Raw genomic sequence first — 21,065 nt, 5'->3', positions numbered from 1 at the left:
CCCTCCTCTCCTCTCCTTTCTTCATCCCTCCTTCCCTCCCTCCCTCCTTCCCTTCCATTCTTTTCTTTTGACAGAGTCTCCCTCTGTCACCCAGGCTGGAGTGCAGTGGCACAACCTTGGCTCACTACAACCTCCACTTCCCAGGTACTCAGCGATTCTCCTGCTTCACCCTCCAGAGTAGCTGGGATTACAGGCACGTGCCACCATACATGACTAATTTTTTGTATCTTTAGTAGAAATGGGGTTTCACCATGTTAGCCAGGCTGATCTCAAACTCCAGACCTCAGGTGATCCACCACCTCGGCCTCCCAAAGTGTTGCAACTACAGGCATGAGCCACCATCTGGCCTTTTTAACTTTCGAAGTGTCACTTAACTGACTTCGCATACACTCATCTGTCTAGAATCTCTAATTACATTTGTATATTATTTTGCTGAATGATAAATAGTGTCACTGATACATAAATTTATATTACTTTAGTTTTACAATTCAGAAAATAGTAAATTGCTTTCCCTAAAGCCGCTGCATCACAAATAATCTGATTTCTGTATGGCAAAGACTCTGCTAAATATTAGGAAAATAAAGATGGCTGGGTAATATCTGCTGTTCTTAAATCACTCTACCCAGAATTCAAAACAGAGTTAATAGGAACCCTGTCCCTTTTCTATTCCATAATTATTACATTGTTTTATCCTACATAATTTAGAGTGGCTTTTCTCTAAATGGATGTGAAAATATTAAGTTGCACAAGCTCTGAACTCAGTAATATCTAGCACTTAAGATATTAAATGCAGGCCTGGCCTGGTGGCTCACACCTGTAATCCTAGCACTTTGGGAGGCTGAGGTGGGTGGATCACAAGGTCAGGAGTTCAACACCAGCCTGGCGATATGGTGAAACCCTGTCTCTACGAAAAATACAAAAATTAGCTGGATGTGGTGGTGCACACCTGTAGTCCCAGCTGCTCAGGAGGCTGAGGCAGGAAAATTGCTTGAACTCAGGAGGCGGAGGTTGCAGTGACCCGAGACCACACCGCTACACTTCAGCCTGGGCAACAGAGCGAGACGTCATCTCAGAAAAAAAAAGATGCTAAATGCATTAAAACAAAGGTGAAAGCGTTATGTTAAATGCTACAGTCCCCATCAAATATCCTAAAACAAAACCTTGTTATCACATGTTTGTGAAAGCTATTTGGTTTTTTAAAATACAAAATACTGTATTCAATATATATCAATAAATTATACATGTAAACAAAGACAGCAATGCAAAATTTCTCAAGCATAAAAACAGTATATAAAGTAATATCTCAATTTTTTACATAATTATATATGGATTTGTTAATGAAAAAAAGTTTATTTTCAAAAATTAATCCTGAACCTCTGGCCCATGTCTACTTCACTATTAACATTAATATTAATTTAACATGAAAAGCAACTAATTATAAATATAAAAGCATACTAACCTGTGTAAGTTTATGAAACCTTAGAGTGAATTTTATAGATGCAAAGTTAATTACAATATAGAATAGTCTCAAATTTCATATATAGCTCAATATATTTTATAAGAAAATCTATGTCATTGAAAGAACTAAATGTATCATATCATTTTAGAATTCTTTTTTAGCATTCTATAAAGCCATCAACTTGCTGAGAAAGAAATAAAAGTCAAATGCAAAAGATACCCATAATATATTCATGTCCTTCAGCACTCAGTAGATAAATCATTTTTATTCAAATGAAATCCTTGACTTATTTTTTTCCTGCTCCTACATTCAAGAGATATGCTAAGGGTATATGATTTTTCAGAAAACACTCTGTCTCACCATTTTTCCCCCTCTGAGGATGAAGAATGAAACTAATGGGAAGAATGCAACCTAAAATGAAGCCTTGAAGGATAATTCATTGAAAAATGATGCAGGACATGGACTGTTTGGCAGAACATTTTCACATGTCTTGTTATTTCTAGCCACAAAGTCCTGTGAGATTTTTCTCTTTATCATACAGAATGTTCAATGTACTAACTGTAAACTTAAGGAGAATTGAGACATTTTATAACTCTCCTATTACTGCAGCAATGTTATTTTCCTCTAAATTGGCTTAACTGTGATTGCTCAGGGACCAGTTTGAGGTATCTGAAAAAGATTTAACTAGGGCTGAGATCACCTACAGTGTACAGCTAAGGCAGAATTATTCACTGTAAACATGATGACAGATTAAATGGAAGTCAGGTGAAAGGAGTCACATGTGCCTTAGCATTATAATGTCAGTACTATTATGCTTTTAAAAACGGTGGCAAGATCCTTAATAATTAGAAGCATATGCTTTTTATGAGTATATGTATAATGTTGAAAGAATTATGTCCAGAAAAACAGTCATAAATATGATTATAATAAAAAATTAAGTTAATTCTCACATTTGTAATGTGTATTTGCTTTTTAAATTACTAGCATGGAAATCAATCAAGTTCTTCTTTCACTGGAGACTTCAATGAATGGCATTACAGTATAAAAGATGAGCCAAAACAAACACTTTCCCTTTCAGTCTAGAAACAGACACAAGAGAGGCTCCATTTGCACCTAGTAAATGTCTGAGAAAGTTGCATTTGCAAGACAAAGGTGCTAAAACATAGATATTTCTTCCGCTTTCTATGAGAGGTGGCAGAAATATCTAAAGAGAAGAAAAATCAGATTGAGGGTGTTCCAAAAAGAGATTGCAAGAGGAAAGGAAAAGGTTTAATGATATTAATTCAATCTTTGGCATGTCTATTTTATATTTGCATTAAAGTCATAATTTTACCATTTGAAAAATTATACTTCAACAATTGTGTAAATTATTCCCAAGTCATAAATGAGGACTCACCCGATAGAAGCGATCAACTGTGCGCTGGAGAAGTGTTCCTCATGAGCTGCTTAAATCATCCATGTCTTGGTTGCTTTTTTTCTTTTTGTGTAGAAGCTATGGTTCCCATACAGTCTGTTCTGACAAGGACACTATTATGGAATGCAAACAATTAACATGTTAACTCAATGCCCACAAAGCTCTCTCAAGGAAACTGGCTGGAATCTAGTTGGAAGGGATCCTCCTCTCTGGACAGGCAGGCCAAGGACCTTAGCAAATCTTTGAAACCTCAGTAAGAAAGGTATTCACCCATATTTATAGAAACTGAAGGTAAAATTCAATGGAGGGAAAGATTTGAGCTTATTTTCTTTGTGTCAAGATAGAAATGATCATTGTAGAAACTTTTGAAAGTTCAATCCGAGTCCAGGCGAAAATTTACAAAGAGAAGTTGATTACCTAGTCTTAGTTGGCTCAGTAACATGTTTAAAAATAGTCTCTATAGTGATTAATACACTTGGTGAACCTATAGAAATAAATAGGCCAAACCTAATGAGAATAGCCCTTTTGTGATTATGAGTAAACTTTGGAGATTATTTAAGATCATACACAGTTAAATTGTCAGGACCATTACCAGAATCTGGGAGTAGACTAAAGAGACTGATTATTTTCCTTGCAATGATGTACTGGGCTTGTCCCTTTAATTGATTTTGTATGTAATGATCTGTCTTACTGCTCTGTAGAAACAAAAGTTAACAGGTAGATATTTGTCTGTTATAGAGGTAGATAGTTTCTGTCCAGCAGAAAAGATAACCCCAAAGGTCATAATTTATTGCACTGCTGTTTTTAACCAGTTTTGCATCTAACCTAATATTCTTTTTTTAAGATATCTTTATTAAACGGCCTGTAAATACTTCTCTCTTTAAGTACACTTAAAACTAGTTGTAATATCTTGCTGATTCTTTTACCTTTGAATCACAAAAAATACATTAGCATACATTGTATAATACATATTTGAATATAATCAACATAATTTTGAAAAATATATGGTGAAAAGCATGTACTTCTAAACATAAAAATACGCTGCAGGCAGTATAGCTCTGAAATAAAAAAACAAATGACTTGGAAAAATAGGCTAAAATATCCTGCACAAAGTACGTGAAGTTCTATTTTATTATCAATATGGTTTTAGTTATAAAATAATACAGGCAGATTATTTTAATAAAGAAGATTGATAGACAATATTATTACACATTATATGCAAATAAATACACAAGGTATAAATGTTTAATGTTAAATAATTATATAAACCACTGATAAAATTAAGAAATTTAGATATGTAAATATACCTATATTAAAAACAAAAAGGAAAAAATCAAATTAGATCAAGCATTAAATTCACATGAGAGAAAATTATTTTCATTTTATGAGATTAACTGTAATTCAAATCATTACAGATAACTAACCTACATGGAAAATCGTCTGAAAATAAAATTATGAAATCACACAAATACATATTAAAATATTTTTCAAAGTTTTAGGCTCTTGTTTAGCTAAATGAATACATAGTTAAACAAACATTTTGTAAGATATTGAAAAATAGTTTCTTTTCAAATTGTTGGCAAGGGGATGGGTTAGATTGCAATAATAGGCACTACTGTCTCAACCACTTCTTCTAAAAATGGAATGAGGCCCAAAGCTTCTGCAGAACAATTTGAAAAACTTTGAAAAACTGTTTAAGTTATGGACCTATAACATTTCATTAAGAAATGTATTTGGAGAAAACAGAGATGCACATAGATATTAAAATATAAAAATGATTTGTCATAGCATTGGTTTCATAAAAAAGAATCAATGTAAAAAAGATTGATTAAACAAATTATGTGAATCCTTTAAAAGTTATATGAGGAAACTCATAAAACATTTTATTGTAGAGAAATAGACAAATGTATACATTTAGAAAGAGCAACCATTATTAATTAGCAAGTAAAGTATTTCTATGTGTAAATATTTGTGTATTGTATGTATTAGTTTATTCTATATCATACTAACAAATAATTTTACTGGATTATAATTTTTATAGGTAGAAAGATAAAACTTTTCAAATACGTGTATATAGACATGGATATAGATGCAATCGTAAAAACAGCAAAACTAGAAACCGACCCTTTGAAACACTGTTTTGTAGTTTCCTAATTCTGTAATTACCTAAGACACATTGTTTCACAATGAAATATGAGAACACCAGGGGAAATTCTTGGCATGTAACAACTTTTGGTTTCTAAAGAATTACGATTTTGCACTTCAATTTACTTAAATGTATAAATTGAACTAATTTAAGGTTTATAATTCAGGGACTATAGTGGTATATAATAGTGGACATTACTATTGAGTGTTAAGAGTCATTTTACCTAATACTCTTAATGTAGTGGCAATGTAGCTGTTAGTGCTTGATTCACCAATATAATCAAATTATGGCCAAATATAAGCAAAAAGTATCATGAGAAAGTAGCTGAAAGTCTTGATGCTAATTGCTCCCAAGTTCCATTTCAGATATGTGCAAACCTCAATCTCCCTTATCTCTCCCTTTTTTCCTTTCTTTTTTTCTCTTCTAAAGCATTTAGCCTTTTTTTTTTTTTTTCACAGTCATCCTACAAACAAGAGATTATAAAACCTACAGAACTGATACAACTGGGTCTCAATGTGCAATCCACCATTGTACATTGAGATCCAGAAATACCTCCTGTCTGATTTGATGACATCATTAAACGGTTAGATCAACCTGAATACTCTTTCTATTATGGACTTTATGATAAGTGAGGATATATTTCCTCACCCTTTGTGCCACTTTGATTTCAGTGTTACTTTGTTACTGATAAAGATTTTGAGACCAGGAAGTAACGGTATTGCCATGAACATACAATGGAATGGATTTGTCAAAGCAAAAAAAAATTGCACACTACAAAGTTAAACAGGGAAGGGAAATTTTATTCAAGGAGATTGTAATGTGGAATTGAGGACAGAATTTAGCCTGAACTCAACTCTGCTGAGATAAAAGGCTGGAGAGTTTTAGAAGCTGGATGGGGGACTCATACGCCATCTGTTTGCTAATTGGCTTTATCCAAAGGAAAAGTAAACTTTTTAATACTTTCATGACAGGCAGTAGGTTTATAACTTGGAGCAAAGTGGTCACAGAAGTTAGGTTCTTATTCCTTCACAAAAAATGAGACATAAAGGCACTCTCTTTCTTGATGATTATAGGTTTAAGAAATGGCTCCGTGTCCTCAAGAAAGACTTTCTTGGATTGTAAAACCAGCAAAAAGACTTTTTAAATATTTATATCACAAAGGACAGGAGAAATAAGTTACAATGACAGTTGTTCCAAAAAAAGAGAGATGATGAGCCTAGATTTAGGCTAAGGGGAACAGCAAGGCCTCTTGCTCAGGCTGAATGTAAAGAAAGGGCAGAGGGAGGATAGTGAGGACCTCACTGTTCCAAGCCTAGGAGATGTCAGCACTTGTGCTGTTGGGGAATTACTGTGTAATGTACGACCTGGTGTCTGTTTCTTATTTACTAATGGAGTGGCACTACTTCCTGGTGCCGGTAATCAACCAGCAAAGAAACAAACAAATAAATGAAAAACATTACATTTAGTATTTCTCAGGGCATTTAGTATGTCACTATATGGAAGGGACTTAAAGACAGGGCATAGAGGAAGCGTAGTTATTTCTAAAAAGACTGTTTTCAGACTACAATTAAAATGTGTTGTAAATATGATATCTGACACTCTATGTGATTTCAAGCTAGACACTTTACTTACCCAATAATGAATGTACCAGCATATACAGAGAAGTGAGAAACATTTTTAAATTATATTAAGAGGAAAAAAAACAAGCATCATGGCTCATCTGGGTTTCTCCTGAGTCTCCTTATGTTGCTCTCTTTACAGGAAATTTAGGACAAACACACTTATTATTTAGATGCCCCCAAAAAGCTAACGGGAGCAGTTACCTCCTAGTAGTCAAAGGTATACTCTAAAATGCCTAAATTAAAATAATTTTGTTCAAATCAGCACAAAAACATTAATAAAGTTGGAGAAACAGGAATTTCAAGAGTCGAAAACTCATTTCTAGAACACTTCTCAGACTCTAGCTTTTAATTTCCTAGAATGGATCCAAAAAGCAGGCTCCCGCAAATATGGTTCACAGAATGGTGTGGTCTCCTAAAATGTGTTCAATGAGTTTGCTTGTACATAAGTACAGAAATGAGAATGACTAGAAGACAATCTATGCAATACCATTCAGTACATAGGCACAGGAAAATATTTCGTAATGAAGATGCCAAAAGCAATTGCAACAAAAGCAAAAATTGACAAATGGGATCTAATTAAACTAAAAAGCTTTCGCTCAGCAAAAGAACTTATCAACAGAGTAAACAGACAACTTACAGGGTGGGAGAAAAAAATTGCAAATTATGCATGTGACAAAGGTCTAATATCCAGTGTCTATAAGGAACTTAATAAAATTAACAAGAAAAAACAAACAATCCCATTAAAAAGTGGTTAAAGGACATGAACAGACATTTCTCAAGGGAAGAAATGCCTGCAGCCTCCAATCATATGAAGAAAAAAAGCTCAACATTACTGATCATTAGAGAAAAGCAAATCAGAACCACAGTGAAATACCATCTCCGACTAGTCAGAATGACTGCTATTTAAAAAATATATATAATAGATGCTGGTGAAGTTGTGGAGCAAAAAGGAACACATACATTGTTGGGAGGAGTGTAAATTAGTTCAACCACTGGGAAAAACACAGTGAAAATTCCTCAGAGATCTAGAACCAGAAATACCATTTGAACCAGCAATCCCGTTACTGGGTATATACCTAAAAGATTATAAGTCATTTTATTATAGTAACACATGCATGTTTATGTTCATTGCTTCACTATTCACAATAGCAGTCATGGAATCAACCTAAATGTCCATCAATGACAGACTGGAAAAGAAAATGTGGTACATATACACAATTAAATAGTATGCAGCTGTAAAAAAGAATGAGATATTTTCCTTTGCCGGGATATGGGTAGAGCTGGAGGTCATTATCCTCAGCTAACTAACTCAGAAACAGCAAACCAAATACCACATGTTCTCACTTTTAAGTGAGGGCTAAAGGATGAGAGCACATGGACGCATGGTGGAACAACACACACTGGAGTCTTTTAGAGGGTGGAGAGTGGAAGGAGGGAGAAGATCAGGAAAAATAACTAGTGGGTACTAGACTTAATACCTGTGTGATGAAATAATCTGTATAAATAAGCTCCCATGACACAAGTTTACCTGTGTAACAAACCTGCACTTGTACCCCTGAAGTTAAAATGAAACTTAAAAAAGAAACTTCTGTAATATTGCCTCAATATCCAACATTATGTGTTTTTTTTAAATTTCATTTTTCTAGCAATTCACTTTAAATTGAATTCTTCAAAATTGTTTTCTGTTTTGGTTTGTTTTTGGTACAGAATCTCACTCTATCACCCAGGCTGGAGTGCTGTGATGCATCATAGCTTAACACAGACTTGACCTCCAGGTATCAAGCAATCTTTCCACTTCAGCCTCCTAAATATGCCCACCATGCCCAGCTGTTGATTGATTGATTGATTGATTGATATGGGGTCTCAAGCAATCCTTCTGGCTTAGCCTCCCAAAGTGAAAATTAAATTTATATGAGAGATTGAAAAAAAAAGGAACCTTCACAGATACTTTTAGATGCATGAATCTAAAACATCTAGGTCATATGCCTACTAAATATTTAAGAAAACTATATGGTCAAAGAAATTTCAAATTCCAAATTGATAATGTTAAAGACTTGAGTCCATTCTCAGACTCCAGATGTACACCAACAGAAAGTGTTCTCATAAGGATGCACAAGAACAGTAGAACTGGAAAAATTCCATACTAAATAAAGCAATAGTTGATGATGTGCAAGGCAGAGTAACCCAGAAATTGTCACAGGATCCTTGGGGTGTTGCTTTTCAGGCTGGAAACCTCTGATATTGGTCACACCTTTACCCAAGTTTTGCCTTGGACCACTGGGCTTGTTCTGCCGTCTTGGCCTAGAATGCTGCACTTGGCTCATGCTCCCAGCCTGGATCCCATGCCTGGCAAGGGCAAGCCAGATGTGGAGCAGCAAGAAGTGTGTGAGAGTGTGAGCATGAGGTCTGGCCACTGTGCACAGCCAGGCATGCTGACTGTGGCGAGGCAGGCAGCTCCAGGCACTGGCATTAGCGCTGGCTCTCTGTGAGACTGTGGCTGCACCAGGTGTACCACAAACAACTTTCATGGCTGGTACTGGGGAACCTGGTGGTATCTGGAAGCTTGGAGATACCAGTAACTGCAGAGCTCCAAAGTAGGAATCCCAGCCCTGGCTCAGGGAGTTCCCAGGTCTAAGCTTTCCAAACGAATGTAGCTCTTCTTTCCTTCTCTCCTCTCTCCTTCTTGTCACCTGTAACATAGTAAGCAAGAGACATGTTTCAGTCCCCTTTTTGTTACAGCTCTTTCAGCCCTGCCACTTGGTAGTTCCTGCATCCAAGAAGAATGACGTATGTAGATAAGTGGAGCATGAGCAAGGCAAAGAGGTGCTTTATTGAGCAACTAAATCAGAAGAGATGCACAGTGGGTAGCTCTTATCCTCAGGCAAGTCATTCACATGGCTGTCCAGCTCTATGCAGAGAGGAGACCCACGGTGGGTAGCTCCTTTCTGCAGGTAGGGTGCCCCATCTGCTCAACTCTCAGCAGAGAGGAGACCCACAGTGGGTAGCTCTTCTCCATAGGCAGCTTGTCACTTCGTTTGCTTGAGTCTGACTGAGTCTGGGGTTTTTATGGGCCTCAGATGGGAGGAAGTGTGTGCTGATTAATCAATGGGTGACCATGGACAAACCTGGAAAAATCACCATAAGTTCTCACTCCAGTCCACAAAACTAGCAGCCTGGGCCCCAGGCTTCAGGCTGTTCCTGGCCTGAAGGTGGGGTTTCACCATGGACCAGCCCCTTTCTGTCCAGAAGCCTGTCTGCCTCCTTCCTATATTAACCTGCCATCCATGGTGCTCACAGCACTCAGGGTGTTCATGCCAAAGGATGCCTGCAGGTCCATGCTCAGCTGCCTTTAGCACCACCTCAGCCTCCCTCCTGTGCTTGTTGGCATCCACATTCTGGAGGGACCAAGTGTGGAAGGGGGCTGGCATGTCAGTGCTGCCCCAAGCATATGCATACCTGGCCTAGTCATGACAGTGCCTGGGCTTGGCCACAACTTTGCTACAAAATCAGAGTTGGTGCCAGGAGTTGGGAGAGGCCAGGCAGTAGAAGCAGGTACTTCTGAGCTTGCAGGGGCAGGGGCCTTCCCAGGTCCCTGAGAATGCAGAGATGCCTGAGTTTGGTGGCTGCAGCTAAACCCAGTAGGACAGGGCTTCCACCCTCTAACTTGGAAGACAGTGGTGCTTATACCTGTTCCCAGGTCACACCAGATCCATGGAGTGTGCAGCCCCACCTGTGCCTCCCTCACAGCCTCTGGCGTCATGACAGCGGCCACTCCAGATGAGCCACCGCTGCTATCAAAACCAGAACTTGGTTTATTAATATGTTTTCATGGTGCTGATAAAGGGAAGAGACTGGGAAGAGAAAGAGGTTTAATTGTACTTAAATTTCCACATGACTGGGAGTCCCCAGAATCATGGCAGGAAGCAAAAGACACTTTTTACATAGTGGCAGCAAGAGAAAATGAGGAAGGTGCAAAAACAGAAACCCTTGACAATACCATCAGATCTCATAAGACTCATTCACTATCACAAGAACAGTATGGGGAAACTGTTTCCGTGATTCAAATTACCTCCCACCAGGTCCCTCCCATAACACATGGCAATTATTGTATACAGTTAAAGATGAGATTTGAGTGGGGACACAGAGCCAGACCATATCATTCTGCCCCTGGCCCCTACAAATCTCATGTTCTCACATGTCAAAATCAATCATTCCTTCCCAACAGTTTGGGAACCTGTGGCTAGATTACAGTTGGGAAGTTTGGGAGTTTGGGAACCTACACCTAGATTTCAGAAGAGTTTGTGAATGCCTGGATATATAGGCAGAAGTTTGCTGCAGGGGCAGGTCTCTGGCAGACTCAATATCATGTGGAAGCTGCCAAATCTTGGGGCTTGCATCCTCTGAAGCCATAACCCAATCTCTACATTGGCCAATTAAGCCACAACTGGAGCAGCTGGGACACAAGGCACCAAGTCTGTAAGCTGCATACAAAACAGGGCCCTGGGCCTGGTCAATGAAACCATTTTCTCCTACACCTCCAGGACTATGGTGGTAGGGGCTGCTGTGAAGACCTCTGACATATCCTGGAAATATTTTTTCTTATTGTTTTGGGGTTTAACATTCAGCTCCTTGTTACTTTGCAAATTTCTGCAGATGGCTTGAATTTCTCCTCAGAAAATGAGTTTTTCTGTTCTATCACATTGTCAGGCTGTAAATTTTCCAAACTTTTATACTCTGCTTCCCTTATAAACTGAATGCCTTTAACAGCACCCAAGTCAATTCTTCAATGCTTTACTGCTTTGCTGCTTAAATTTCTTACACCAGATACCCTAAATCACCTCTTTCAAGTTCAAAATTCCACAAATTTCTAGGGCAGGGGCAAAATGCCACCATTCTCTTTGCTAACACATAGCAAGAGTTACCTTTGCTCCAATTCCCAACAAGTTCACCATCTCCACCTGAGACCACCTCAACCTGGACTTTATCATCCATATAGCTATTAGGCTCCTAGTCAAAGGCACTCAACAAGTCTCTAGGAAGTTCCAAACTTTCCCACGTTTTTCTCTCTTCTTCTGAGCCCTTGAAACAGCTCCAATCTCTGCCCATTACTCAGTTCCAAAAGCACTTCCACATTTTTGGGTATCTTTTCAGCAACACCCAACTCTACTGGTACCAATTAACTATATTGGTCAGTTTTCACGCTGCTGATAAATACGTATCCAAGACTGCAAAGAAAACAAGGTTTAATTGGACTTACAGTTACACATGGCTGGGGAGGCCTCAGAATCATGGTGAGAGGTGAAAGGCACTTCTTACATGACAGTGGCAAGAGAATATAAAGGAGATGCTAAAGTGGAACTCCCTGATAAAATCATCAGATCTTATGAGACTTATTTAATACTGTAAGAACGGTATGGGGGAAACTGCTCCCATGATTCAAATAATTCCCCATCAGGTCCCTCTGACAACATGTGGGAATTAAGGGAGTACAATTCAAGATGAGATTTGGGTGGGAACACAGAGCCAAGCCATATCACTTGGTAGTATCAAATCATCTGACTGTGTTAATCCTGAACCTCTAAGAGGCAGATGTCAAGGTGGTGTCAAATGTCCAAAGACTTTACTAAGGGTCATACCTACCTGAAAGAAGTTGGGGATGTATCTAGAAAGGGTTGAGATATCCAGGGATAGTGACACAAGTTTGACCACAAGTGAAGGAGAAAGGAAGAGAAGGTTGGGTGGAAGCCTGTAGACTGCCTTGAAATCTAAGGAGGGTTTGACAAAAGCTCCAGCAGTCATTGAGCCTTGAGAGGGATGTTAAAGGACTCCCCAGTTTCCCAGGAATAAACCTTCCTTAGGTTCCCTCTGTGGTCTGTCATTGGTAGGCAGGAGAAAAACAAAACTTGATGATCCAGGTGTGACTGCGTCCCTCTAATTCATCCCACCATCTTAACTTGCTCATGTTGTCTTTGTGTGTCTGTGTCTTAATTTCCTCCTTTGTATAAAGGCACCATATGTATCAGATTTATAGCCTACTCTCATCTAGCATGACCTTGACTTAACTTGATTACATCTGCTAAAATCCTATTTATAAACAAGGTCTCATTCACAGGATCCAGGTGGACATACATTTTGGGGAGACTATTCAACCCTGAAAAATGGCACAGGTAAATACTTTTGAACAATCAAGAACTATAATAAAGATCTAAGATGACCGAAATGTCCTCAATATTTCCAAGAAAATAAAATAGCCGAATTATTGATGAGGAATTTTTCTTTTCATTTTAACTGTTTTGAATATTATCTAGTTAACTTTATATTAGAATCTTGAGCTTATGAAAAGATATTTTAAGTACATGAGAAATGTGAGATAAATATTCGCTGTGAAGTTGTTAAAATATTTTCACTTGGTGCTCTAGCAAGTAGGCAAAACAACCACCACTCTATCCATTCTTAGCTCACTTTACCTGAAACTATATTTTTGTTATATTTATTTGCTTTTTTTTTACATTTTAAAGATTTTGTATCAGCTTGTCTGTCTTTCCCACTAGCATATCAGTTCCATTAAGGTAGAAACTTTGCCTTACTGTACAAACATGAATAAATTAGAGGGCAACTTAGAGGATCCTTAAAAAGTCATTATAACCTATTTTGAAAGAAAACTACTGAAAGACAAGGAAATGCTAATCAATTGCTCAAGAAGACTTCAATGTTATAGAGCAATAAATCTCTTATGAACAAATTAAGTAAATTAAATAAAAATGTATATTAACTCCATATTTTATTTTAAACTCTTACTAATAAAATTTGAAAATCATACTTCCTTTCGCTTTTTCAATTTACTTTTAAAAAATTAATTTATAAGTCATTTAAATAAATTAAGAAGTTAAAGAAACCTTTTAAATCTACTGAAGTCTGGCTAAACGAAAACTAGTCACAGATATTAAACATAATTTCTTATTGCAATATACCATGTATAGCATCCAGATTTGACACCTTAATCCTCACATTCATTTATATTTCTAAAATCAATTTTTAAAGACATTTTGAATTTCTGTATACAATATTGTAATGATCTCACAATCTCTTTAAGATTTGTTTAATTTTTATATATTTTATGTTGAGCAGAACTTCTTGTTTAGTCTTAATCATTGAACCTATATTTTCTCTCTTTTTATATCTCTCAACACTGTGCTAAGTTCATAATACTTAGTATAGAATAGTATAAATTTTTTGGCTGGGTGTGGCAGCTCATGCCTGTAATTCTAGCACTTTTGGAGGTGGAGGCGGGAAGCTCCCTTGAGGCCAGGAGTTCAAGATCAGCCTGAGCAACATAATAAGAACTTTTCTCCATGAAAAATAAAATAGACATGTATGGTGGTGCATGCCTGTAGTCCCAGATACTCGGGAGGCTGAGGCAGAAGGATTGCTTGAGTCCAGGAAGTCGAGGCTGCAGTAAACTATAATCATGCCACTGCACTCTAGCAGGTGACAAGGTAAGACATTGTCTCTGAAAAAAAGAAAAAAGCATCAAATTCTTACAGTGTTGACTTATTTTCCACTTACAATTTTTTTTCCTTGCTAGTTCCTTTAGTGGTAATCAACCCAATTGCAATTCTAAAATTAAAAATAATACAGTCATACAGTCTCAAAATAAATTTACAAATTAAGATTAAACTCAGTGCTAATTTATAAATATTTTCAAAGATATTTTCAAACCTCAAATTGTTATACATCTTGGAACACTACATGGTATTAAAATTCTTTATAATATTCATACATTAAAATATTTATGTAAAGTCAAACAAATAATAAAATCATATTTAACAAAACTCTAGTACCTGCAATTTCATTCACACATTTTTCTTTTTACCATTGTCAGAATGGAGGAAGTATCTCTCCTAATTTCTAAAGCTAATCATCTGTTCTGAAATCCATCTTCTCTTCCCTCCTCTGACCTCATTTTGTGCTGCTCCTTCACGTGCTATTGTATAACCTTGGGTCAGTGTTTTCTGGTTACTGTTATTTGTGATCTGATCACTGAGTTCCTTTGTCACGTGCCCACTGCATCATCATCTGCTTTGCTAAAATATATGTCCTTCACTCTAATACAAGTAGCTCGTTTTGGTGAATCAAACGCTCTGTAGCCTCAAGGAACGCTTCTGCATGAGGCCCTGTTAAAAAGGCAACCACACATGGATAATGTGTACAATCTAGTCAAGAAGAACCCCTGCCCTTTCATGAATAAACTTGCTACCAATTGGATGGCTTATTTTCTCAAGGCATGGTGTAGCATATAAGTGATGGACTTGTGGACTTACTGTGCCAATTCTGACAAAGGTTTGTTGATATCACCTTTTTGAGTCATTTTATCTACTTTGTTGTTAACGGGGACTGGCTTCTGTTTGGTATTCATATGGGATTCAAAGATGTTCACACTAATGTACACTCTTAAAGTTTCTACACCATGCCTCTACATTAAAGCTCTTTCTCTCTATCTACTAATCATTTTCTTCCCAAGCAGCTAACAATTCATCAAAACTAATGACTTCAAATATTCATATTTAGAGCCTTTTTCTTTCTGGAAGAAAAAAAAAGAGGAGGAATGACAACAGCACTAACCAAATTTCTGCCCGTCGGCAGGTTTTCTTCTCTCATATCTCATCTGTATTTTAGGATCACACCTGGGTGGACTATAGGGGTCAGAGTTGTTTATTTTTAGTTGGTACTTACATACTGAGCACACAGAGGCTGAGAGAAAGTAGGGATAATAGATTTACAAATGCATCGAGGCTGATGTTCCCATTGTCTTATCTTAAGGTTTCACATTTTCCAAATCAGAAATATGTGCACGAAAGACTACTCTTTGTACCTTAAGAACATTCTATATTTACTTTTATACAGGTCTACTTTTAACAAATTATCTGTTTTTTTTTTTTTCCTAAAATGACTTAGTCTTCTTCATTAAATTATATTTTAATTGGATATAGGCTTTTAGGATGGCACTTATTAGCTTTTAGCATTTGAAAGATAAATACCTTTTGGATTCCATCGCTTCTGTTACAAAGTCAATTATCAGTATTATTTTGATTCCATTGAAGGAGGTACGTGTTAGGTTTTTTTGTTTTTTGTTTTTTGGTTTTTTTTGGTACACCCTCAGGCTAATTTTTAAAATTCTCACTTTATCATTTACTAGTTTTTATATGATGGGCCCAAGTATAGTTTTATTTGAACTTATCCTGGTTGGGATCTTTAGGTCTTCGATTCTTGTCTTGAGGTCTTTAGTTTTGGAAAATTCTCAGTTATTAACATTTTAACTATTTCTTCTATCTTTTGATCTCTTTCCTATTGATCTGGGCTTTGAACTTCACATACTATAGAACTCTTACCACATCCTGTATTTTTTTATGCTTATGTTACTTAAGAGAGGATTTAGTTCTGTCAGACAACAAACAGATAACATGAATCCAATAAGACATGGAGGTAATTCACAGCTGGTCTTTTTTCAGTTACCCTTTCTTCCCAGGGTTTTGCCTTTATGTGACCCATTGAAAGTAATGGCCTCAGGTTTTTCTCTCAATCCAATGTCTGCCAGCGGTTTTCTGCAACCTCTCAGCCACCATAGTTTTGGGTCTGCACACACCTCAGACGTTGAAGAGCCCAAAGTCCTTAGATGTTTTGACTTTTCTTCTTTCCTGATTTCTGCCCTATAATTTCCTACTACCATAGTAACATCATAAAACATCTGAATAAATTTTAAAAATCATCCTGTTCATACTCTCAAGTGGAAGTGGTGGTCAAAATCAATCTAGTCACCATTACAGGAAGCAGATTGTTAGCAAAAAAGTCGGCCCTTCCTATTGGCATGTTCTGCTTCTGTAGATTCAACCCATCCTCCTGCTTCAGCTTCCCAAGTAGCTGAGACTACAGCTGTGTGCCACCACACCCAGCCAACTTTTATTTTTTTGTAGAGACGAGGTCTCCCTATGTTGCCCAAGCTGGTCGAGAACTCCTGGGTTCAAGCAGTCCTTCTGCCTCAGCCTGAGCAAGTTTCCTCATGTAACTCTGCCTCATACCTACATCTATAATAAGGGAATGCTGTTAATTCCTACCTCTTCTATTATCTTAGGGATTGATATGTTTAAGCAATTATAACAACATTTGGCATTAAATAAACAATTGGTAAACATTAGGTTATTATTGCCCCATGAGCTCTTTGGTAAAAAGGGGATAATAATGACTTGCTAATAAGTTTGCTTTAAGAAATGGAGGTTTAAAATTGGGTGCAGCATGAGTCTGTAGTCCCAGCCACTAGGGAGAATGAGGCAGGAGGAACCCTTGAGCCTAAGAATTTTAGTCCAGACTGGGCAACATAGTAATAGCCCATCTCAAATAAATAAATAAAGGCTTCAATATAAAAAATTATTTTTTTCTGATGCTTAGTAAACAGTATATACTATAAGGTGGCTCACGCCTGTAATCCTAGCACTTTGGGAGGCCGAGGCAGGTGGATCACGAGGTCAAGAGATCGAGACCATCCTGGTCAACATGGTGAAACCCCGTCTCTACTGAAAATACAAAAATTAGCTGGGCATGGTGGTGCGTGCCTGTAATCCCAGCTACTCAGGAGGCTGAGGCAGGAGAATTGCTTGAACCCAGGAGGCGGAGGTTGTGGTGAGCCGAGATCACGCCATTGCACTCCAGCCTGGGTAACAAGAGCGAAACTCCGACTCAAAAAAATAAATAAATAAATAAATAAATAAATAAATGATGTCAGAAATTGTTTTCCCTTTTGTAGTATCTCTGAATTCCTTTATGATTCAGCAGATAACGCTGTCAAGTTGAGAGTTAAAGAAGGGCTGATTGATGCACTGGTCCTTGTTTTTAGGATGATTAGATGTCATTAAAATCAGATTAGAAATGATAAGAAATTGCATAGTCTCTCGTTGGAAAACACTTTTTCATAACTGCATGATTGATCATGAACAAGCTAAAGAAAAATTGTGTTTACTTTTCAAGTCAAAGGTCAGAGACCTGTAGGCAGTTGTAATATTTTAAAAGCGACTTTAAACATTTTATGCATTGGTATATTTATTATTTTTATTAATAGTTGTAAATGTTGTTTGTAAGTAAAAAGTAGCAAAGGTTTTCATAATAATGCTTAGAGATATTTTGATAAAGAATTAGATTATGCATACTTATGTCTAGCCTCATAATGACTCTAACTAGAGAATACTAAATTATGAATCAGTGTTATCATGAAAAATAATCTTTACTTGACACTGTGTTTTGCAAGAACTTTATTAGTCTTTGAAGAAACTCATCAAATGTGCAAGCAATTACCCCCTGAGAGGATGATAATACATTTTGGATAGAAAAAATAATAACAAAAATAACAACAACAACAAAATGTGTGTAATGATATAACTGTAACTTCTACATTTAAAGTCAGAGAAAAAAGCACAATAAGTTATACATATTGTCTGAGAATTAAATATGCAAAACATAAACCAGAAGAGTTGAATTCAGGATGTTTAACACAGAAATTAGAAGACAGGTGTTAGAGAACTATATATAGATCTTGCGATCCTGATTTTATTTGATCTTCAATGTAATATGCAAATAGAAGGCAGAAACGAAGTGGTTAACAAATGATAATTTATTGTAAAATTTCAGAAATATAAAAAGGAAGAGAGCAATATAACAACCACCATATGCCATTACTTAGGTTAAGTAAGTTACAAATATATGGATTAAGTATCATTGTGTTCCCCTAAACAAGCTCATTCCCCACTCAAACACTTACCCTCACAAGAGCTAGCCAATCTCCTAAATTTGGCATTTTTCATTTACATGCATGTCTTTAAACGTCATCATCACATGATTACATAAAAACTACATAGTATTTTTGCATACAATTTAATTATATATTTTAAATTTAATTTATTTTTTAAGTTCTGGGAAATAATATTCTTTACATTATACAACTAACTTATTGTAGTCAATAACCAAATGCCTTATCCATGTTGGTATATGTAGTTTGAGGTAGTTTACTTTCACTGCTATATATTTCATTTTGTATATTCATCATAATTTATTTTCTTGTTGATAGGATTTGCTTCCAATATTTTGCTTCCAAAACAGTAGATACCAGCTATGTGTGGTACTGGGTACTTAACCTGACACTCCTGTGGGTGAAGCACTGAATATTTACCTTTATTTAATTTTAATAAATATAAATCCAAACTTAAATAGCCACACATAGCTAGTCATTATGACATAGTGCTAAGTACTACCCTACAGAGGTACTATAGTACTAGAAGTGGTATTACTGCATCATAGGTGCCTTTGTCACTCTGGCTGCTAAACAAATAACCATAGGTAGAGATTTAACATCAATTCATTTTTCACAGTTCTGGAGGCTGGAAATCAGAGATCATGGTACCAGCATGTTGGGTTCTGGTGAGAGCCCTCTTAAAGGTTGCAGACTGCTGACTTTTTGTATTCTCATGCGCTGGAAGAAGAGTGAACTAGCTCTACAGTTTCTTCTTATAAGGGCACTAATCCCATTCATGAGGGCTTAACCCTCATGACCTCATTTTCGCACAAAGACTGCTCATTGGGGATTAGGGATTCATTATATGGATTTGGAGGGGACACAATCATTCAGTCCATGATAATAGGTGTATTTATCTTCAACTTAACTATTTTAAATTGCTTGAAAAGTGTTCAGTTTAAATTTTCTGCAGCATATATAAGAATAGCTGTTTTATTTTCTTATCTTCACCAACTCTTGGTATCATCAAAATGATGAGTTCAATATGTTTACCTTTTAAAACATTTTTTGTTTTGAAGAGAAGATGTGCTTTCTTTCTGACTATCAATAAAGTTACTTCTTATGATTATTAGCTGTTTGATTTTCTTTCCTATAAATTTTCTATTTACATTATTTGCTAATTTTCTTCTTGGTTTATTTTTCTTATTGATTTATGAGAGTTTTAAAATACATTATTAAAATCAATCTTTCTTTGGTTATATTTCAAAACACTTTTTCCCTTTTTTGGCTTGTCATTTTACTACTTATTTTTACATTTAGGCTCAGAAGGCTACAAAAAACTCGTGTAGTTTAATTAATCAATATGTCATAAGGTTTTTCTTTTAGGATCTTTTTTAAGAAATTTTTTTTCTAATTCAAGGTCTTCAAAATCTATTCTCTTATATTTTCTGCTAAAATAATTATGTTATATTTTCAATTTTATGATTTAATTCAATTGGAATTGGCTTATGCATACATAATGAAAGATAAATCTAATTTGATTTCAATTTATATGGAAAGTCTTTGTTTCAACCTTTTAATTGAAATTCTATTGTGTTCCCACTGATTTTGCAAAGTTGTCTTTCTCGTATATCAAATTTTCAGATATTCATTGATTTGCTTCTCATGCTCAGGTCTATTTTTCTCTTCTTGCACAAATATTGGATGATATTACTTGTCCTACATTTACAATTATTAATAACAGCCAAGAAAAAAAATAATACCCTTTATCCTGGGCTTTTTAAAAAATCGTTTTGGCAAATAGGGTAGGACAGTCTTGGGATTTATTTAAATATTTTGTATATTTCCTTACCTGTGGTGTGCTCTTGGTTCCAAGCATCCTAATCCTACTGGAACTCAGCCTTGTCTATGAACAGGAAGCCAGCCCAGCCCCTAAACAATGATTGTGGGAGCATAGATATATGAAAGACCAGAGTCACGATCTGGAAATGAAAAAATTGTAAGCAATTAGTTTACTCCAGAGTTTTTATATGAAATCAACTTAGATCTATTTATTATGGTGTTTTATCTGAAATCACAGCCTTGCTAGTATCTCTTTCATCTTTGCTACGTTCATCTCACCTTGGTAAGGAGTTTCTTCTTGTCGTATCTCTTTTTAAAAAACACTGACACAGGAATCCTTATTTTTCAGGCTGCATCTTAAGAATGGTATTAAAACAGCAGCTGTTAACCATTTGTTTTTTTATGTATCTATATCCTGCTTGTTAATTTCTCACTCACATGCAAATATGAACAACACACACACATGCACACATACTAGTGCACACACACAGATATTTGAAATTTTTGATGAAAAAAACATTGAACTTACCAAATACTTAATCATATTGCATCTTTTTCTCCAGGAACCTGTATCTCCACTTTTACTCAGTTCAATTTTAATCATTAAGTTAAAAATACCTTTTTATAATAAAACTCATGCATGTTTTATGAGATTTATTTGTAGGTACCTTACAGTTTTGTTGCAATTACTGGTGACATTTTGTTACTAATTTAAAAGTACTGAATTTGTGCTAAACTAGTATTTACTATCATTGCTAAACTCTTTTTTTTTTGCGACGGAGTCTTGCTCTTGTTACCCAGGCTGG

The sequence above is a fragment of the Cebus imitator genome, unplaced genomic scaffold (assembly GCF_001604975.1).
Source record: "Cebus imitator isolate Cc_AM_T3 unplaced genomic scaffold, Cebus_imitator-1.0 Scaffold337, whole genome shotgun sequence".
NCBI lineage: Eukaryota > Metazoa > Chordata > Mammalia > Primates > Cebidae > Cebus > Cebus imitator.
The sequence above is the reverse complement of the archived record's forward strand: the minus strand, read 5'-3'. Positions refer to the sequence as shown.